Source organism: Protopterus annectens, chromosome 15.part0 (genome assembly GCF_019279795.1).
Source record: "Protopterus annectens isolate FY-2018-M chromosome 15.part0, PAN1.0, whole genome shotgun sequence".
Lineage (NCBI taxonomy): Eukaryota > Metazoa > Chordata > Ceratodontiformes > Protopteridae > Protopterus > Protopterus annectens.
In genome coordinates this window covers 630638013-630661563 of record NC_056749.1, presented here as the reverse complement: position 1 = coordinate 630661563, position 23551 = coordinate 630638013, and the positions used below count along the sequence as shown (strand labels likewise).

Sequence of the window (23551 nt, the reverse complement as noted above, 5' to 3'; positions counted from 1 at the left end):
ATTTACCTTTGCTATCTGAAGTTAAGGCTCATGGAATAAAAAAGAATGGTTTCATTATTTGAGTTTCCTAAGATAAACCAATATTAGAAGGGCTTTGGAGGAATTCACTGTCCTAACTGGTGTTAATAAGCAGGAAGGCTATAGCTCACTGCAGGTTTCGGATTTTTGCATATACTGATGTTCTTTAGTAAGATGACATTAGCTAGGCTATAGTTTATTAGTAGTTCATTGGTGGGGGGACAGACAATCATGACCAAGGTTGCTTGTTAGGTTGTAGTTTATGAGGTGCTGAAAGTGAAGGCTAGAAAGTTACCTCTAAAGGACATTTGGATGGGCGGTGACCAGTTTAAGAGAACAGCAGAGTGGGCTACATGATGAAAACTAATGAGGTGCTGTAAGCTAGTAGCAGTCTATCACATACTAGTACTGTGCATTTATATGGAAAATAAGGAAAGAGTTGTTGTTCTTTACACCTTGTCTAGAAGTAGGTCCTTGGGACAAATGCATACATTTCAGCTGCTTGTTGCTTTAGAAATCATAGAAAACAGCAATGGGATAAAGCCTGAACAGTGTACATGGCAGCCATTATTGTACTACAAAAGCACAGTGAGGCCAAGAGCAATCAAACTATGACAAACAGCATTAAACAAGGTGCCTCCTTCCACCTAAAAAATCAGTGCAATAGTAGGCAATCAAGCACTCTTTGTTAATGGTCTCTTCAAACAAAATCTTCCTCTCATTCAAAAATGTATATAGATATAGATATATATATATACCAGAGCAATTCACAGGGAGGCAACAGAAGTGTTGCAATATTAATGGTATATATAGCAAATCTAAACTACAGGAGACACATGTATTTGCATATGCAAGAATTGCTCAACCTGCAAAAGAATGAAGAGCAAACTCCATAGAATCCAAGAGTATCCTTGTTAAACTGGCATTTTACTAGATGCAGTTTTATTTTCTTTCATCCTGTCATCATTTAATGATAGTCTGCAGTAAAGGTGCACATCGGGAAAGTGGTCTTTAATGGTGTGTGTATATATATATATATATATATATATATATATATATATATATATATGTATATATATATATAGGATTTGGTGTGCATAAGTTCGTTTGTATGTTAGCGTATAAGTACACATAGCATAAAAAAGTACATGGACAATACTGAGCTCAATATTTCAATACTACAAGTGAATTTTATGTTATGTGTTGTCCACTGATATTTAAGTCTATATTTCTATGCAGCTTGAAGATATAAGACACACAATTCAAGGCTTAGGATGTGGATAACAGCCCTGTATGTCAAAATTGTAATATCTGCTGATCTATTGAGACTATGGGTTTCAATGAATTGTGCACATTGTCCATTAGCATTCTTCTACACTGATATACAGCGCAAACAATTGTCTTGGAATCTTGCCCTGTATATTTTAGGTCCAAAGGTACTTACTAGGCTATTGATTCAAGAAGATCTTTAGAAGTCTAGTCATACATTCATATGAAATTTTTAGTGCTTATATTTAAGAATGAATAATGCAGAGATGAGCAGAGCATTAACATGTTGTCACTATTCACAAGGGACAAGGGTGCTTAACCAGGAGTGAATTTGCAGTTATCCATTCATCCAGATTATGTTTGACTACCATAAAAGAAGTACTTTATGTGGAGAAGACAATTCCAAAGTGGCATTTTCCGTGCTACATATCGATTCCTCCTACATGCTCTATTTATGTTGCAAGAGATTTTGATTTCTTGAGAGGGTGTTTATTCCCCCAGTGGACTTGTGAATGTGCACTAGTTCTGACTGGATAGGGTCTGCCGATTACCCCTCAGTAGCCTGCATGACAGAGATACAAGGCACTGAGACAGTTGGTATAGTCTTTATGGTTTAGGCCCTTAATTTTCTATGTATGAAATCGTCATAGGTATTCAAGTTGTGTCAAAGGTTTGGATAGGTACATACCGAAGCGGGCACTATACTCAATGATCAGCTTGATGAGTGTGGAATACAATGGAATGATTACATCCCTGGACCTGGGCAACGTACCATGAGTAATAAGCTGTGCAATGAAAAAGCACCTTATTACAAGAGAGGAAACATGGTGAGTGAAAGATGGTTCACTGTCTACATGGGTTCCCAGGTACTTAACTAGTGGTTCAAATTTCAGGAGTATGTTGGCAATGTGACAGTTACAACAGACTTCTTGCTTGCTTAATGATATTATGCATTTCTTAGCATACAACTTTATTCCATGGTTTTGGCACCAGCCACTGGTTTGGGAAAGGCTCTCTTGAAAGATCATGGTGTCCTCTGGGGAGTTTATTATGACACTAAGTTTACAGTCATCTGCAGACTTAACCATAAACTCTTAACAGTTGCTTTGACCTACAAGAAGTAAATGTCAGAGGATTAGATCAAGGACTCAATCTTGGGGTACACTGCTACTGACAGACCTTTTGTAGGAGGTATAGTAGCCCACCCAAATTTGCTGGGGTCTATCTGTGACTAAATTAAGTCTGAAGCAAGCAGAAGAGTCAGCGCACTAGCAATTTCCTTTCTTTCACTAGAAAAAAAGCAGAAAGTGTCTCAAATTGAACAAACCTTTGGAGTGATAAGTGTTTAAAGATTAGCAGTAAATGCTCTTTAAAAGCACACAGAAAACTTAAATTAACAAAAATAAATGTCCCTTACTACTTTGTCAACAAGATTAAATATGGTTGAAACTACTGAGTCATATTTATTTTTCTGGTTGTTTTTGCAGCCCTATGTTACTGCAGTGAAAGGAGGGTAGTAGCTATCCCTCAGAATCCAACATGGGGTACAGAAATCATTATGTAGAACTTGACTTTCTTTAAAAGTTTGTTCACATTTTGGTAGCACACATTTTCGACACACGTACGACTATCCATTATGCAGATTGCTATACTAAACCTTGGCAAATAAGCTGCCTGAATGGGTCTACAACGTCACCTGTTTTGTCGCAGATTTGCATAACACAAAACTAAATAGCGAAATAATCGCAAAATGAAAATTTCCAGATTTGAAAATTATTCTCATAAAAGTGTTTTATACATCTTCTAAAGGTACAATAAATGTTTTCCTTTATATATGCTTCTAACAATCCTAAATAGCTGTTCTTTTCTACAGACGTGTCTGTGTTTTGCAGTGGTCAGCTATGGAATTTTCATCCTGTTCCTCCAGGGCTAACAGTCATATATATTTTGTATATACTGGAACTGTTTTCCCATACTCATGGTTTCAATGACACCATGGAGTTTTCATCCTGTTCCCTTGGGGTTAATAACAGTGATATGTATTTTGTACATACTTGGACTGTGTGCCCATACTCATGATTTCAAAGACACTGTACAATGGGTGCATTGTTTTGTTTTTGTGTGCGTGTGCTTGGAATGTGTTTTGGTAATGCAGTGGATCAAGTTTAATACAATGTTGTACTGTGCAATTCTGTACATGCTGTGACAGCTAAGATGTTCCATCACTGTGTCAGGGTTGCATATTTTCTGTGCTGTCTACCTTTTGCATACATTTGCATCTACATGTGATATATATTAAATTAATTCTGGACATTAAAATACTGCCATATAAACTGGATATGGTTTGTTAATTTTCCACTGTCTGCTGACCTTTGGGGAAATCATTTGTGTCAATTGACAAATGCTTTCCCCCCTGGTTTTCCAGCATTGCGTACATCTGCTGTGTGTACACCTATACTGAAAGTACTGCCCTCCAGGTTAGTACTTGGACACTGCTCACTCCATGTGACATAGAACAGCACTGGATGTGAATCAACCACTTTGTCCCTGGACACCTGTATTCATATTCTTGTGCTAGTCCATTACCTGTAGCATAGCCAGTATTTTTATTTGTCTGCCCTTCTCTGTGTAGTAAGGTGTCCTGGCTAGACTGTCCATTTCAATTCCCTGTCTCCTCATCATTTAACATCCCATGTTTTCCTTTGGCTTCTCCCTTTTCCAGGAATAGAACCACACCTTGAGTTGGCAAGGGAGGAGAATCGACGTTTATCTTGCAATGCATCAGAGATTTCTTGTGTACCTGGATCCCTAACAGAAAAAATGGCATGCTGGTCCAATGACAAAACAATGGAGCACAAATATGACAAAATCGTTTACTGGATCATCATCACAAGATTGGCAGTACAACTGCTCAATATTTCTAACATAAGCCCTTTGTCTGAATTGATGTTCTGTTTGCTATGCTGATCTACGTTTTACTTTCTGGGCAATGAAAGACACCCCCAACACTCCTAGAGCTACTGTGTCTTCAAAGAACTAATGATTCCCAAAACACAGCCATAAAGGACCCTGATCTCTGTCAGCAAATTAATAGGACACAGTGCAAGAGGTCCTTATCCCAGTGTATTCTCCACCTGTGGAGTAAACTGCCCCTGCATGTTAAACAAAGCACTACCCTGGCTACCTGGCTACACTCTGGACTGAGACAACTAGGTAGGCACTTGTCACCTTCCTCAATGAGGGGATCACAAGATAGGCCCAGGACAAATTGATAGGGGTTCTAGCTAGACTGCTAATGATCTGATGGATGACTGCCTAGTCTACCACTCTGCTTATGAATGAAAAGCTTCATGCTTGAGCATGGCAAGCTAATTAATTAGCACCAACTTATACCTACCTCTGATCAATGCATTCTATTTTAATTTTCTGCTGCTGTGTTCCCATGATTATTGCATTTGCACTAGTAGTCAAGCTCTTGAACTCCAAGAGTCCCAGCCAAATGTTTATTCACCACAGTTTTAGCACTTTCATTCAGTCTGATGAAGTTCCTGTGTTTTGGAACGAAAGCGCTAAAACTGTGGAGAATAAACATTTGGCTGGGACTCTTAGTGTGGCGTTTTTTTTTTTTATCCCAAATTTGCATAGTATGCTGTTTTGTGGTAAATTTTATCCAGTCTGATTATGACTTACCTACATTTACGCAGGTCACTAAAATACAGCACAGCATCAAATTACTAAATGAAAACTGTCATACTCTGCACAAGCTTTAAGACGCCAGCTCTCAGATATTAAATTCTGAATCTGACAGATCCCCACTCACACACACACACTTCTTCCCTCCTTTTTTTCTCTCTCTAGTTTGTACAATGGTTCAAAGTGGAATTATTTATTTGTAAATACATTGTTCTTCATCAATCTTTGCATTTGTATCTACTTTCGTATATAGTTTATCTTTTGGTTTGTTTCATTACCAACTACTTTTGTATACATTTCCTTTTGCCATTACTTACATTGTGATATAATCACCTGGACTGTGCCTGAAACTAGTCCACTGTAATCAGTGGATTACTTTAAAAAATAAATGTAAAATAAACTACACAGTGCAGTTACTGTACATTTCTCATAACTATATAGAAAAAGAAATGTTACCAATAACTAATTTCTTGGAATCTGTGAGGCATTGTTAAATATTTTCATGCATGGAGTAAAAATGAGTAGAATAGCCCTTAATCCCTACTAAACATTCCAGCAAGTATTCAATATTCATGTAACTTTCACTGGAATGTTGAGCACTAAAAAGCAAGAAAAGTACAAAATGAAGGCCTCCTTTCTGCACTTAAACTGCAAGCAAGGCTTATTTACAAATAGATGGTGGCAGTATGTAGAAAGGTAAACTCCCAAGCGATAACAGTTCCACACTCTTGTGTTGTAGCAGTTCTACAGACCTAACTAGCAATTCAGATACCTGCAAGAGTTGCATGAGCAAAAGCTCATTAATGAGTCAGCACATCTAGAACTTACACTCATGCATTTGGAACGGTTACACTTCTCTATTACTTCTTGTAGTGCTATTGTACAGGCACCTACACACAAACACGGACATGCAAACAAGCACACATGGACACACAAGTATGCACATGCAGACACAGACACTAGCAAGCGTCTGTACATGACACACGCAAGCGCACAAGGACAATAACGCAGGTGCACCAAATTGGACCTAACACACAACCATGTACACACATACACACACACACAGACACACACACACACACACACACACACACACACACACACACACACACACACACACACACACACACACACACACACACATCCCTTCATTTATTAAGCTGCTATGATGCTATTTGCTCCACTGTTACCATAACCAAAAATAAGTGTTGAATGTAAAATAACACATTCAGTCCCAGTTGCTCTGCTCCTAAAACAAGGCATAGTAGAGCTTGTGTTTGAATTTGCCCTGCTGTGCTGTTTCAGTCACTATGTCTCCATGGCAGAGCACAAGTACATAGATAATTAAGCAATAACTCATGCCTGGGTGTGGGTAATGCTGGATTTACCCTCAGTTGGTGTGGTTTGATCATGAGGGCGAAGCCCGAGTGGCCAAACAAAGACAACCATGGGTAAATCCAGCATTACTCACACCCAGGCGTGGGTTATTGCTATTATACAATGACATTTAAGAAAAAAAACTTACTTTTCTTAAATAATGGCATTGTATAATGCCTCCTTGCTGCCCTTCTGCAGCTGTTCAGTATTCTGCGTTAATTCTGATGTACTGCGCATGCGTATGGTTATGCAGTACATCAGAGCTATGTGTGGAAGCAACGGAGAAAGGAAGATCTCCGTTGCTTTTAAAAACATGTCTCGCTATGTTAAAAGAGTAACATAGCGAGACAGCTTTAAAAAAAAGCAATGGAGAAAGGAAGATCTCTGTTGCTTTTTTTAAGCTATCTCGCTATGTTAAACTCATTTAACATAGCAAGATGACAACAACGGAGCTCTTCCATTCTCCGTTGCTGTCCAACACACACAAAAAAAAAGACTTATACTAATGGAAAAAATCTGGGCGACCGGACCTTTTTCCATTAGTACAAGTCTGATTTACAATGGGCACGCTGACCAATCAGTGTGCACGTTTTGGAATGTTAATGGGGGGGGGGGGTCATTGTATAATTTCTATTATCATCCATACCCTACTAATGAAACATTTGCATGCAGCATTCTCCAGCAGATGGCCCTAGGGCTATTTATCAGAGTCTTACTACCCCTGTAGTACTACAATGGCCCTCGAATAGCTTCCTTGTAGCACTATTAAGCAATCCTACTAAAAACAGGATTGTGATGGGCTCTCTTTGTATCTAAATACTCCTCTCTGTCTCATACATTTATCTGACACTGCTGTGTCTGCTTATTACTTGCTATGCTTATAAAATTAACTTATGTAGCAGGATTCCCTTTATACAAACACTAAGCAGCCTCTGACTGCACTGCTCAAATGCAAAAAATAAATATATAAAAACTTAATACATTGGCACTATATAACACACCTAATGCTTTGCAGGGATTCAATATATTATCATTTTTTTTTTATTCCTTCCTTGTCTGAATGTTTGTTCCCAAAGATTCAAAATCTAACCATAACTTGCAACTCTGCCAGGCATTATTTCTATAATTCCCACTCCAACATGGTTCTAGTTATGTAACCAACACTCTAACTACATTTACTCCATTTATCATAACGGAAACCCTCTAACAATATTTTTTACCATTATACAGCAATCTTTCACAATTTCTTGTACCATCTTACATTAGTGTTTTCAGTAAATACAGAAAGAAGCAAAACAGCAAAAATTCAACTAAATGTTAATAAACATCAAATGAGTTATATAGCTCATTACTAAGTGATTTTTTTTACATTTGTAAAATATGGTATGACAGATTTTTTTTATTCATTTATTAACTGAATAAAGTACATCTCAATCATGCATCCTTGGCTCATATTCCTATGTTTAGCCTGGCAAGATCAAACCAAATTAAGGAATTTAATGGCTGTTTAAAAGACATGATTAGCATTGCAATGTCATGTTTTCTGTTAGAAATGTGACCACATAATTCATTTCACACGCTATCCTGCAATCTAGACTGTTGCAATATGCCAAAGATCTAAAACATCTGTTAGACTTGATACATCCCTGTTCAGAACATTGTTTTATTTCCCACCATTTTTGACTTCTTGCTCTACTCTTATTCACTCTGACTGCCTGGCAGCTAAGGATGATATAAATCGTCTATCCTCTCCAAGACCATTTAAGGAGCCTACAAAAAAAGTTTAAAATCACTCACACCAGCGTCTGGGTCCTGCCATTTAGAGTTTTCAAAGACCTGCCCAGACTGATTTCTACAGTGAGCGTGCAGTTATGCAAAAATACTAGCATGCCGTTTAGGTATGACTCACCAATAAATTTGGGCATAAGCATTTGCTGCTTTTCAAAAGCAACATGATGAATAAGAGATTAAATAAAGGCATTCTGATTCAATGAACTTAAAACAGCACTTACTTTGTGAGTTTCACTGGAAGAGTGAGTGACAAGCTGGCTTTTTAACAAGGGTATGGCCTTTTCAATAATTTATTACATTTGCAAGCTCTGTGGCAGAGAGGGATAGAGTACAACCCAGACGTCCCATGTTTAATTACCATCCCGTATCGCTTGAGGAACTAGAAGGATGAGAAAGGAGAAGGTAACATTTACTAACCGATACTGGGGAAGAAGACGACTGGTGCACATGCAATGGGGGCACACTATGTCCTATAATGGCACAAAGAACCAGGGTTGAGGTAAAATATGAACTCAGGCCAGTCCACTTGTATATCAGCAACCAAAACCTTTGTAAGGCAAATTCTTGAGATTTTTTTAAGTTGCATTTCTATATTTATTCTTATAAGACTTTTAACAGTATATTTGACGTGACAAACTATTTATGTGATGTATAAATGACATTTCTACATTAATTCTGTGTATTTTGCATTTACTCCTCATGCTGTTTTTGTCAGTGTTTGGTCAAGAAGATTATTTAAATTGATCTGTTTGCTTCATTCTCCAGATTCTGAGGCAATCTATCAAAGACTAAAACACTTCATTGGTTTTCTTATTCAATCTGTTTGTTACTGATATGCAAGTGAACTGAGTTGCATCCCTATTTTACCACAACACTGCTTCTTTGTCTATATGTTTTTTTTTTTTTTTGTTTTGTTTTACCGCTTTATAGATCTATGTCCTATAATCCTTGTAGGAGGCTGAACATCATTCAAAGATGGGGGGGTGTCACTCAAACACACAGGCAGCACTCCTAACTAACAGCAGCACAAAAGGTTTCACAACTATGTACATCTGAAGTGTGTAAAGCAATACACACACATATTATACATAAATATATACACACACGTTATACATAAATACATGCATACATGTATATACATATAAAAATCAGGTTAAACTAGGCAATGTAAAACAGACAATATTTCATACAGTATGACATAAGGGCTAATTTACTACTAGAGATGAAGAGTTTTGAAGTACAAATTAAACTGCAGCATAACAAAAGTAACTGTCATTGGAAACATAATGCCATGAAGAGTACCACAATGATAAGGTAGGCTGTGGAAAGGAGGGGAAGGTAGAATTACATATTAGCATGAGAAAAATAATTTTGTATGACAAACAATTTGTTTTTCAAGCTGGAGTATATCAAAAGTATGTATATTTGAACTCTTGCTTGAGATGCAGTTGTAGTTTTTCTGGAACAGGTTCAGTTTGTTTGAGGTAATTTCAGTTGGCAGGTTATTCTAACAGGCCAGGGCTAGTTTCATAAAGGACTTTTTGCAGTCAGCTAATGAGAAATGTAATCATCTCACTTTGTGTTACGCTGATGTGAGTATAGTTAATTTATTAGCAAGAGCAGGACAAGTATTTAGCCCTGGCTGTAACCCAAAACCATCTGTATTTTTACAAAAGTTACAGTGATTATCTTTTGTTTTCAGTGATTTGTATTAGGTTAACATACCGGGCAGCCATGGAAGCTGTCATACATAGTGTTTTCCAATCCAGGAATAACAATATTACTTACTAGTTATTGATTTACACACTTCAGATGTGGGCAGCTGTGAAATCTTGCTCTTAGTTGCTGCCAGCCTTTTGCTGCATATGATTATGAAGGGTTAGTGCACTCACTGCAATGTCTAGTAAAAATCCTAAGTAACTTTGTTCAGTTACATTTGGTAGGTTATAGGATATATGCTTGCTGGATATTGACTAACCATTTTAATATACAGAAAATCATAACAGAATATTTGCTGGCACTGGTAGTTTTTTGGAACTCTTGCAGCAGCAGCAAATTGTGCACCAGTTCCAAAAGCTGTTAGTGTAGGTGCAGTGCAGCAGATATAAACGGAGATGGACTAACTTCATTGGGTATGACAACAGTGTCAGCAAATCAGCATACAGTGTATGATTTAGGCTCAGTAGACCGCATCACTAGTTTTATGCATAACTTATAAGAGCAGTGGGTCCAAAATACATCCTTGAGGTACCCTTTGGGAAGTCACCATGCTTTTGACAGTTGTATAAATGATTTATTGGCTGAATTCCTAACCTATGTGGTGATTTCCAATGAGAAGCCATAGACCCTGGATTCATTAATAAATCTTATGACTGATCCTTCTGATCTTCTTTTAAGATCCAGAAATATTTTTATTTATTTATTTATATTTGTTGACCGGGAGTGTCCGATTGGACATAGGTCCATTTTCAGCGAAGGCCTGGGGAGTAAAGCTCCACAGTTAAAATATACAGACAGTAGTTACATTGGATTTACATAGCGATTAACAATTTGATTAACATAGCAATTAATTACAAACAGTTACAGATGAAGAACATAGTACATCAGTAGACAACTAGAATCTTTATCTGCGAAGTACATAACAGACATTAACAATTGTTACAATAAGAAGTTCCTGCTGTATAATAAGTAGTAGGCTTATGAGCATCCAAGCTTGCTATAATCAAGGTAGTTAATGGGGTGGAAAGAAAGGTAGTGGTTGGATGGGGTGGGTGATATTAGAGTGGGAGTTGCAAGGCCATAACCAGCATGTTTTTAGGTGCGCTTTTAGTAAAGTTTTGAAGTGGGTGCATGATGGTATAGAGGTAATTGTGGGTGGGTGGGAGTTCCATAATTTGGCTATGGCACAAGATGATAGTGCTTCACCAGCAGAGTTATTGGCTTTAGTGATCTGCAAGTGGTTTTTGTTGCTGGATCTTTGTGGTCTGGTGGTGCGATAGGGTTGGGGTAGATTCTGGAGGGATGGGACATTTAGTGGATGGTTTACTAGTTTGTGGGTGAGAGAGAGTTGATACCATTGAATTAGGTGAGGGAGTTCAAGCCAGCCCAGTTCAGCAAGTGAGAGACAGTGGTGACTATGGTAGGATGCCCCACTGGCGAATTTGGCGATTTTGTTGTAGCAGGTCTCTAGCTTGTTTAGATCACATTGCCTTAAGTTGGTATATACTGGAGAGGCATAAAGCAGGGTGGAGATAAGGTGGGAATTTGCTACTGAAATCTTTGCTGCTTTGGTGAGAAGTTGCTTACTTCTGTATAACGCTCCTAGTTTTTTGTGGACTTTTTTTATGGTCATGGATATGTGAATGTCAAATTTTAGTTTGTCTATTTCCACTCCTCGCAATTTGGTGTGCTCTGAAGGGTGTATTAGTGGTGTTGTCTTTTGCTGTGATGTTAAAGTGAGAGTTGTTTTGAGTATGTTTGGTGGGTTGGAAGATGAGTAGTTTAGTTTTGTTTGCGTTGAGTATTAATTGGGCATCGGATAACCAAGTTTCAACAGAGGAAAAGGCTTCCTGTGTGACTTTTTGCAGTTTGGGTAGGGACTAGGCTGAGCAGATGATGGTTGAGTCATCTGTGTATTGTACGAGTGTGCCATGTTTGGTGGCAGAGGCTAGATTATTGGTGAAAACAGAGAATAGTAGGGGTCTAAGGATGGATCCTTGGGGAACCCCTATAGAGACAGGTAGTTGGGGAGATGTGTCATTCGGCCAAACAACGGATTGTTGGCGGTCAGACAGGTAACTCTGAAACCAGTTGGTGACTGATTGAGAGAAGGATAGGTTACTGAGGACAGAGATGAGTTGTTTGTGTGGACCATGTAAAATGCTTTAGATAGATCTAGGAAAGTAGCAGAGGAGAGATAGCCATTGTTTTTATGCTGAAGAATAGTGTTAGCAAAGGAGAGTAAGACAGTGGTGGTGCTTTGGTTTGGTCGGAAACCATGCCGAGTACTGGAAAGAAAGTTGTTAGTAAGGAGGTAGTCTGAGACCTGAGAGTGAATGCATCTCTCTAGTATTTTGGAGAGTGGAGAGAGAATAGCTATGGGGCAGTAATTGGTTAGTTCTGTGGTGGGGCATTATATGTGATACTTTCCATAGTGTGGGAACATAACTTTCTGACAGAGATCAGTTAATCAAGATGGATACTGGGTAGGCCAGAGCATCAGCTGCGATTTGTAGGTATTCACTTGGGAGGTTTTCTGCTACTAATTTGGTGGGCTTAAGTTTAGTTAAGAGTTTTTTTATGTTGGGGGTAGGTACAGCAGAAAAAGAGAAGGCAGTGGGGAGATTACTAGTTGAAGGTGTGGGTTGGAGGGGGCGGGTTGTGTTGTCTAGCTAGTGATTTTACATTTATTAACTGGGAAAGTTAGACTGGATACAGGTCCATTTTCAGCAAAGGCCCGGGGAGAAAAGCTCCAAATGTACAAAAACAAGTGTAAATACAGTGAAATTATTACAGTGAGTTATCACAAAACTGAGATTTGTTTAACAATATGTACACACAGGTACATGTTTTTTTCACATACACGCAGCAAAGGTTGGAAGCAAGTAGCTGAGAAAGAAATAGTTAAAGATTGCAAGTGAAAAAGGAAAACACATATTAAGGTGGTTATCATACATGGTGTAGTGTTAACTTTAAATCTTTCCAGTAGGTGGGTGATACACTGAATTTTAAACAGTTAGAGATTCAGAGTTTTATTCTTGTAGTGAGGTTCTCATTTATGAATTATGTTTGAGTGGGGGGTTAGTCAGGGTTTGTACAGGGACAAAGCCACTGCATTTTTAGGTATTTCCTAAGGGATGTTTTGAATTGGGTTAAGGAGGGGTCAGTGGTGAGTTCAGCAGGAAGAAGGTTCCAGTTTTTACTGGCAGAGTTGGAGAATAGTAATTCACCAGCTGAATTGTTGGTTTTAACAGTTTGCACTAGCAATTTTTTGGAAGAGCGAAGGGATTTTAGGTTACTGTAGGGGTAATAATATTTTTCAGTATGGGTGTACTGTCTGGTTGGTAGAGGATTTTGTGAACTATTAGTTGTTTATATTGCAATTGATAGTGTAGTTATAGCCAGTCTAACGACTGAAGGTTAAGGCAGTGATGGGTTCTATATGATGATCCTGTGGCAAATCTGGCAATGTTATTGTAGCACCTAGTAAATTTATTGAGGTTTGATTTGCTTAGGTTTATGAAGATGGGTGAGTCATAAAGAAGGGTTGATAGTAGATGAGTATGGGCAATAACAGTTCTAGCAGATGGGGTTAGGAATGGTTTAATCCTGTATAAAGAGCCTATTATTTTATTAACTGTTGTAATAGTTTTGTCTATGTGAGCATCAAACTTGAGGTTGTTGTCAATGATCACTCCCAGTAGTACTAGGTTTTGGGAAAATTATGGTACCATTGTTAGATATTATGGTGAGAGGTGGTGAGGGGAACTTGCAAGTGGGGGAAAAGAGTAATAGTTTGGTTTTATTTGAGTTTAATATTAGTTGGCTACCAGTGAGCCAGTTCTTTACTTTGTTGAAAGTGATTTGGGACAAGGATTGTAAATTTGTGGGGGAGGTGGTAGAGCAGATTAGGGTTGAGTCATCTGCATACAAGCTGCATCAGGGATGACTTTGTACAGGTCATTAATGAATATGGAGAATAGGAGGGGACCTAATATAGATCCCTGTGGGACTCCAAGGGTGACTGGTTAAAGGGACGATAGGTTATTCTTCCATAGTACAGCTTGTTGTATGTCACTTAGGTAAGAATTAAACCAGGTAATTGCTAGGTTATCTATGGAGAGTGATTTTTAATGTGTTTAACAGTAGCTGGTGATTTATCATATCAAATGCCTTGGATAGGTCAAGGAAGAGGGCTGAGGAGAGCTCGTCATTATGGTTTTGATTTATTGTATGGGAGAAGGAGAGAAGGGCTGAGGTTGTACTATGGCAAGGTCTAAATCCATGCTGGGAGGGGGCTAGGAGAGTGTTTTGATTCAGACAGGCAAGACATTGCTTGTGGATACATTTTTCCATTATTTTAGCCAAGGGAGACATAAAGGCTATAGGCCTATAGTTTGAAAGTTCAGTGGAATCTCCCCCTTTATGAAGAGGAACAATGTGGGAGATTTTCCAGATGTGGGGGATATAGGCTTTGTGGATAGTTCTATTGATTAAAATTAATATGGGGTATGCTATTTCATTAGTGTCTTTTTGGAGATATTCTGCGGGTAGTAGGTCTGCTGAAAGGGTGGTGGGTTTCAGTTTTCTAAGTAGGGATTTAATAAAAGATGTTGGTACTGGATCAAGCTTAAAGGGGATCTTATTATCAGGTGTGGGGTTGGTGGTACTTGGGGTATAGGGAGATATCGTACGGCCAGGGATTGCATGGTTTCTATAAAGAAAGTGTTAAAAGTAGTAGCCACAATTTTAGGTGGTTGTTGGAGAGTAGTTAAGGGGGTAGGGGTAGTTGATTGGCCTGGATGGAGAGGTTTGTGTATGCCTGACCAGAATTTTTGTGGTTGATTTTGGTGCTTTGGTTGCAGATTAAAGAAGTAATTATTTTTGTCTAGCATAATAGACTTTTGTTTCATTTCTCAGCTGTTAATATATAAGGTGGTCTTTTGGGGATTCAGTGGTTCTTCAGGAGGTCCACACTTTGTTTCTGCTAATAATGTTCTGTCTTGTTATCATTGGACAGCCATGGTGCTACTTTGTCATTGCTTCTGAAAGTGCATGGGGGAGCATGGTTATCCAGGATAGCAAGAAATGTAGAGTTAAAGTACGAGACCGCTTCATCTAGTGGAAGTAGCCATAGGCTGGACCAGTCACATGTGTTAAGTTCATTCTGAAATTTAGTCTGAATAAAGTTTTTAAAACTTCTAATGGTTTTAAAGGAAGACTGTTGAGGGGTGTCATTTCTTTTTCTGATTATATAGGTCAGGAAGTGATTGTCCTCAGATAGGGTGCCTGTTTTATATATCTGGGGTAGGTTGTGTATTAATATCCCGTCTAGGATACTTTCCTTTTTGTTAAGCTTATTGATTCTGGCTGGGGAAGATATCATCTGGGAGAAGCCAAGCAAATTTATATGGGTGGAGGGGAAGTTTGAAGAGCAAGTATTCCAGTCGATATTAACATCACCGAGAATCATAGTTTCCTGGGGGCAGTTAGTGGAGACCCATTGGAGCATACCCTCCAAGGTATTTGTGTTGTCACCTGGAGGAATATAGATACATGCAATGTTTATAGATTTGCGTTTGTTGAGTTGGAACTTTGTGATGAGTATTTCTGCACTGTTAGTAAACAAGACATTTGGGGTACTAGTTTTGGATACTTCGAGTGGATTTATACAAGATGGCTACCCCCTCCTTTCTTAGACATGTGATCAAGTCTTAATATATTGTACCCTGGGGGTATAATCTCATTATCAATGGTAGTAGGCTTGAGCCAGGTCTCGGTACGGCATAGTATATCAGGGGAGTGGACATCCAGGAGAGAATGTAAGTAGTGAATTTTCTTGTTTATATTTCTAGTGTTTAGGTGACACACTAGGAGTGAGGTGGGGGCATTATTTGTTTTTTTTAGGCTAGTATGGGTGTTATTTGTGGGGCTGATAGTAACAGGTGGGGTTAGGCCATCCACTATGAGGTTAGGTAGTAATCTAGTAGCAAGTTTCTGGAGTTTTAATAAGAGTTTGTGGTAGTATTTAGTTCTTGGATTAATATATGAAGCACGAATGGGATGTTGAGTTTTTGTGTTAGAAGAGTTTGATGACAGGTGGGGTAGTGGTTGGTTAGAATTATGTGGCTGATTAGTAGTTTTGGTTCTAGGGTAGCGGGTGCCAGGGAGGTGTTGGTATTCATAGGCTGTGAGAAGACAGATAATTATAAGTGGGAGTATTAGGCAGTAAATAGGATTAGAGTTCGAAGATTTGTTAAAAGTATATAGAGGCACTGTAGGGGTATTTGAGTAATGCTTGTTTAAAATAGAGTTGGGGTGTTTTTAATTAGCATATAGTGAGAGACTGTTGAGACTTTGGGTAATAGGGCTGGGTCCTGTAAAATGATTGTTTAATGCTGATTGATTATGATGAGTGGAAGTGGCATCAGATGAGGGGGAGTGGCAAGGTGATAAGTGTAGGATAATTGGGGTGGGTGGAAATTGGGGGCTGGGTAGGGGAGGGAATGAGCCCGCAGGGCAAACGGAGCAGGTAGAGCCAAAAGTAGAGGAGGATCAAGGAGAACAATCAGTGGAGTGCTGAAGTCTAAAGGTAAGTGTGTTAAGATATATAAGAAGGTAAGAGGTTTAAAAAAAGATAGAAATGGGATTATAGCAGAGTGATATAAGGAAATATTTGTATGGTTATACTGGAACCACAGTGTGAGAGAGAATAATAATAAAAATAATAAAGAGATGACTAAAAACTGTGTTAGGGGGATTCGATGAAGAGTAGGTAAAGGGATTTAGAGACCCTAAAGCTAATAGTATGGAACCACCTAGTGGGCAGGTGGGGCACTTGGATGCGCTAACAGTATCGAGCCACCTAGAGGGCAGTGGGCTACTTACATGCAAGCACACTACTGGGGATTCCTATGAAGCAAGGCAGAAAAGCTAAGTCAAAAGATCGTGCCTTTCTACATCAGGCTTTTTGATACCTCTGTAATTAAGCAGGAGTGGGAGGGGGGGAGGTGTGCAGGTTCAAGGTGGGGGGAGGGGGGCAGATGCAAAGTAATGCAAGGTTGTGAGTCAGAAAAACTGGACTAAGCCAGCTGCTAAAAAGAAAACAGGAAAACCAAGCTACATTAATTCCAGGTCAGTGTGGTGCAGTATGTACCTAATAACTACAAATGTTATGCTACTAATCTATTACAGACTGATGAAAAGGACCACCACTTCTGCAGGGAAAAACAATGGGCCACAGGTACATGAGTAAACTTTTTCCAAGAGAAAGTAGTTTTAAGTAATTTTCCTAGGAGTACTATAGGAAGTGGGGACCAGTAGTGTGCATGCATACAGTGAAAGGGGAAACAGTCTTCGGTTTGGAGGACAGATTAAATACAACTCTAACATACACTAGTGTAGATGAAAGCACTTTAGTGTTCCACCGACGCAGGGTCTCACAGTGCAGGGCAACAAGACAGCCTTGGGTTGATTGGAGGTTGGCCAAGACACAGGATGCAACTTTTGCTGAGGGGACTGCAAGTAAAAAGGAAAAGGAGGTAAATATTAGGTCTGAAGTTTTAAAACACTCTGATTACCAAGTAACTGAGACAGATAATGCAGGGGAGGAGCAGCATACCTTGTAAGAAACAGCACAATTCTATGAACAACTCAAAATGCAAGGATAGCAGAGAAAAAGCCCCAAAAAGAAAACTGCAGTCGATACCAAGCTGTTATAACATACACTACACTATTATGTATTGTTATAAAGGTTATGAAGACAAAAATAGTAACTACTAAGCTGCTACACACTATTTAGCATTCTCCACTAAAAGTCAGGAACAACAGTGGTATGCTACAGAAACACAACGTCTAAGATGCTACACACAATTTAACATTCTACACTAAAATCAGGAATCAGTGGTGTGCTACAGAAACATGTAACTACTAAGATGCTGCATTCTCCAGCTAACAGTCAGAAATAACAGCAATGTTATGCAGATACACAGAGTCAGTTGTATCCCTCGGAGGTTACAATAACTTCTACTCTAATTGCCAAACAGGTTACTGATCTAAAAGTACACATAGCAGGTGACAGTATTCACATTATTGAATAAAGCAGCATTTTACCTGTTATTTAAAGTCACATACAATTCTATACTGGCACAACAAAAACACTCATATGCAGGGCAAATAGAGTAAAGGAAAAAACAACAAAAACACTTGTGAAATGCAACTCCAGAAAACAAGTGACCAGATAGAGCTGTTACCAACCAGAAATATGCATGACAAAAAATACATACCATGTATGAAACTCCTCAGAAATAGCAGTAAGAGTCACAAACAAAAACAATACCAGGTAGTACGAGCACACTACTGGGGATTCCTATGAAGCAAGGCAGAAATGCTAAGTCAAAAGATGGTGCCTTTCTACATCAGGCTTTTTGATACCTCTGTAATTAAGCAGGAGTGGGAGGGGAGGTGTGCAGGTTCAAGGTGGGGGGAGGGGGGCAGACACAAAGTAATGCAAGGTTGTGAGTCAGAAAAACTGGACTAAGCCAGCTGCTAAAAAGAAAACAGGAAAACCAAGCTAAGTTAATTCCAGGTCAGTGTGGTGCAGTATGTACCTAATAACTGCAAATGTTATACTACTAATCTAGTACAGACTGGTGAAAAGGACCACCACTTCTGCAGGGAAAAATAAATATATGGCAGTTTTAATATACCTTTAAATTATAAATATTTGATCACAGTGCCAAAATAGCTGTTTCTTTTGTGTATTTTGCATAGAAACACTGCAGTCTGTCAGACAGCAGATAATTTATTAAATATTCAAGCACCTGGGCATACATTCATTTCTCTAGATTATCTAATGTGCATTTTATGACAAGAGGGGACTACCGAAAGCACAGTCTCTGTCTGTACACAGAGAATATACATCTGTGTGGATATCCTCTAGACAAGAGAACATTCCGTAAACTACATAAGACAACTACAGATCTGACATTTAAAACTACTATAGGAGAAACAGCAGGGACCTGCCATTTGGATCTACTTGCCAGGTAAACTTAAAAATCAAGAGGCCATTAAATAATGTAAAAACCCTCTTAAAGCACATCTCCATGCAATATCTACCTGCAACTGCAACAGCGAAGATGATCACACAACTTTCTACATGCTACATCCTACGCGTTAATTTACTAAACTCTACCTCTAAATTATTCTGTTAACATAGTATAGGTCTATATTTTCTACATTTGTATTAAATGTATTTTGTCTGTCTGAATGTACTAAAATGATATCTAGTTAAACAATGATTTGTTATATGTTGTGATAAACTCTCTATACATGTTGTACTTTGATAAACTACTGGATACTGAGTCATGGCTGAAAAGGGTCAGATGAGCCAATATTCATGGATATCAAATTGTAATGATATTAATAAATCACTTAGATAAATCCAGTTCTAAATGACTGTTTAGTATTCTAGAAAGTATGTCATCTCTAACCATGGAACAGCTAGGGACTCAGCAGTACTACAATGTGAAGCATAAAAGTGCATTGAACAATATGTAAATCTGGTAGCGGAGGGAGAACAGGTAGTACTTACATGCGAGCACACTACTGGGGATTCCTATGAAGCAAGGCAGAAAAGCTAGGTCAAAAGATGGTGCCTTTCTACAATTACTACAATTACTCTTTAGACAGATTACTGTCATTTCTGTTGGGCTCCCATCACCATGTATATCCGTTACTGTGCTTATTGTTTAAACATGCTTAATAACTACCTACCTAAGGTTCTTGTTCCATGGGAGTATCCTAACTGCATAAAAACACTTGAAGTCACTGGTAGGGCATACAGATCTTGGCTCATAGTTTCCAATCTAGATAAAATATGGTTTTGGTGTGACAAGCTCTTTAATAGTTTAAATCCTGTGCGTCTCATGTAGTTGAAATGATCACTATGTTCCATAAGTACTTCCCTCTAAATGACTCATTACATATTAAATGAAGCATCATCCCAAAGATGAAAAACAGCATCATTCTATCACCATAAAAGTAGCCAAATGCCACTTTTTGTTATGACAAATCGAGGAAATGGTCCGAGACACGTCACATCTTATGCCTTTTAACTATTGTAGCTGACAGAGACAAATAAATGCAGCCACTTAAAGGCACAATGAAATGCATATGTTTTCAGTTTGTATAAAGTTAGCTGTTATTTTGATTAACTAAACACTTTTTTTGTCGAGTTGACTCAGATTGGTCTTAAGACACACTCATAAAAACAGTAAGAAAAAAATGTGGCATGCCCAAGAGTAACATGGAACAGCAGTTCTTATTAGTACATAGAGTTCTGTGACAGGTTGGCTTTATCCTACATTATATGTTAGATTTGCCATACTCTGCTTTATGTGTTGCTTTTCTTTCACTCATTTTAGTTGATTTACAGACTTACACAGTATGTAAAATGTAAACAATGGAATTCGTCATTAAAGCATATATCATTTTAACTCACTCAGCACTGCAGTATGACTTTAAACTTGGCTATGACAGACATTACATTACCAAATAAATCAAAAAGTAGCTAATATATACATTTAAATTATATATGAGTGCACTGATCAATAACCTCGATATAAAAAGCAGCAACACGCATCAGAATCACTGAGAATAAGTTTACACCCCCTCCACATTGTCACAAAGTTTTATGTTATGCCTGCCCCTGTCTTAACAACTGAAATATATATCCATTCTTTGACACTCAGTATGCCCATCCAGTCAGTAGCCCACCAATAATTACAGTTGTTGTTCAGCAGTCCTACATGAGCTCGGAGCAGGACAAATCAGAATACCTTTCCAAACACCCTGATTTACAGCATGCCCCTAACAACAAAGATGCAGGAGATATTGCAATCAACTATTTCGTTACTGCTCCTTATTAAAGCCTTCTATGTCATACTGAAGAACTCGGTGAGGGAAAGTAATATGCTTTAATGCACAATAGTGTTATTTGTGTGATTAAGGATAACAGTGTCACGATACAGCTATATGCATTTAAAATACTGCCGTCTTCATGACATGTCAACACTTGTTTGGAAGCAGTAGTAATAGAAGCATTCGCCAAGTCTTGACGGATCACTGGGGACATTTCATCTGTGACTATTTAAGAGTATAATTTGATGACCTAGGAGTCCAGACGCATAGCCAGGATATTTGCAATGGTACATCCATAGCTGGCCTTAGGCATAGGTCAACTAGGTGGCCGCCTAGGGCACCCCTCTAGCACAGGCACATTTCCAGTACTTATTGGTTTATTTTTTGTAGTAAAGAAATGGTTTCTTTAAAATATGTCAAATGAATACAGGAAAAAAAAACTGAAGGGTAAGACAAAATGTGACAAAAAGAAAGAAAAAAGTAATCTTGATGGCATAGGTAGACTAAGACGGGGGCACTGGGTGGTGTGTGGGGGGTGCTGTGATTCCCTTTTACCTAGGGCACCAGTTGACCAAAGGCTGGCCCTGGGTACGTCAACTCCCAAAATGTACTTCCTCCCCAAAATGAAACTCCCTCTACCCTGGTCTTAGAATAAAAAAAAAGTGTTTTTCCTTAAGTCAACTATATGCACAAAGCACATTTTTTTTTAAATATGCACCATGGCATACATGGCATATGCCTGGCTACAGACATGAAGTCACAGTTCTCTAGGACAGTTTAATAAGCAGCTAAAGTTTTTTTAGTTTGCTCCATTGGCATAAGGGGTTAAAGTCCCAAATATGGTGTCTCAAGTCACTTGATGGTACAGGAAGAGAGAACCAGAGTACCCAGCTTGTTGGGGGGTGGGGTATGTACACTCAGGGAGCTATCATGTAGTTTGACACCCCTGGTGGAGAACAAGGAAACAGTGCAGTCTTGCTGGTATCTTACCCTCTATAGGGTGTTGCCCGAGTGGCAGTAGGGTTGGAATTAGGAGAAAAAACTTCTCAGCAGTGGTATGATGCTCTCCCAGGTGTCTCAAACTCCCTACTTGCTGTAAACATGAATCAAAATCAGTATCCAAAACAATACCAAATTACTATATGAACATTTATATAGATGCATGGAATCAGGAATACCTGACAGGACTAAATCATCCTCTGCAAGGAAGAGTAAACCTGTCTGGTGGACATCTGCAATAAGTGAACTCTATAACAAAAGAAAGAAATTGCTGTCCATAACCAAGAAGAATCAGGTGCCCAATTGGAAGCAATCTCTCCTTAGCCTAAACAAGCAAATAAGAGCACTAGTGAAATCCTCCAAAGCAAACTTTGAGTCCAAATCGGCCACATCTACTAGAGACAATCATAAGGCCTTTTTCACATACATCCGTGGTCAAGGACACCACATATACAAATGCTGTAGATATAGCAAACTTGCTGGCTGACAAATTTAGCAAAAATGTCACCCCTCTGTCCCCCCCATCAGTAAATAAGGACATTCCCAGTACCTGCCCCCTTCCCCTTATATCTAGGGATCAGGTCATCACTGCTCTCTCAAAGGCAAAAAATACAGCCTCCATGGGACCTGAAAACATCCCAGACTGCATCCTACATGAACTCAGGCAGGAACTTGCAGCAACAGTAGGCCCCCTATTCAACCAAAGCCTGAGTACCGGTTATGTCCCAGCTGAGTGGAGGACAGCCACTGTCATCCCTTTACAGAAAGGTGGAGCATCCACTGATCTGGGAAATTATAGACCCATCAGCCTAACTAGCTGATCTGCAAGGCCATGGAATGGATTATCATGGATCTCATTAACAAACACTCAATCCCACATAATTTGGCTTTGTCAAAGGGGAGGTTATGCCTGTTAAATTTGGTCAACTTTTTTGAGACAGTCACCAAAGCCATGGAAGAGGGGAAGACATTGCACACCGCCTACCTTGACCTGGCCAAAGCTTTCAGCACTATTCCCCACTCAGGCGTAATAGATAAACTCTTTCAACTAGGCATCATTCCATATGTTACCAGATGGGTAGCTAACTGGCTCACTGATAGAACCCACCTAGTCAAAATAGGGGATGCCACCTCAAGCAGTAAACCCATATTGAGTGGCGTACCCCAGGGTTCGGTCTTGGGGCCTCTGTTATTTGGGATATATTTTTCCTGAGGTGCATGCCAAAACCAGTGGGCTATGGTGGATCACGTTTGCAGATGACTGCAAGCTGGGAGCTGTCATCAATTACCATAGTGATGTGGACATCCTCCAAGAGGGTCTCACCCAAACAAATGACTGGTACCAGAAACATGGCCTCAAGCTGAATACAAAAAAAAAAATGCATCATCCTCTTTGGGGAGAGTGATGTCCCCATAAATTATCACATTAATAACAACGTCCTACGCACACAGTCAGTCATGAGGGATTTAGGCACCCAGATTGATAGCAACCTGACTTTTGACCACCATGTTGCTTCCATTGTACAAAAAGCTTTCTACATGGCCCACCTCATAAGTAAGGGCATCTTATCCAGGAACAAGGAGGTCATAACATCCATGTATTCTTCCCTTATAAGGCCCATTACTGAGTACAATGCCCCAATTGGCATGTACCTCGCAAAGCACATACAGCAGCTGAACAGACCACAGAGGTTCCTCATCAGGAGAATCCAGGGCCTCAAAAATCTACCATACACAGATAGGCTAAAAGCCCTATCCCTCTACT

At 39.0% G+C, this 23551-nt stretch overlaps 1 protein-coding gene across 2 annotated transcripts in view; it reads right to left on the bottom strand.

Annotated features, from left to right (window-relative positions):
• The window catches only part of IL13RA2 (interleukin 13 receptor subunit alpha 2), an 899966-nt gene that overhangs the window by 742625 nt on the left and 133790 nt on the right, over positions 1 to 23551 (bottom strand). The window contains exon 1 of one of the 2 annotated variants that reach the window (XM_044057462.1): positions 18153 to 18238. The exons of the other annotated variant lie outside the window; for it this stretch is intronic. The gene's annotated coding sequence lies outside the window, so the exon portion shown is untranslated. Of the gene's footprint in view, positions 1 to 18152; positions 18239 to 23551 lie in introns of those variants that run through there. 2 annotated transcript variants of the gene reach the window in all.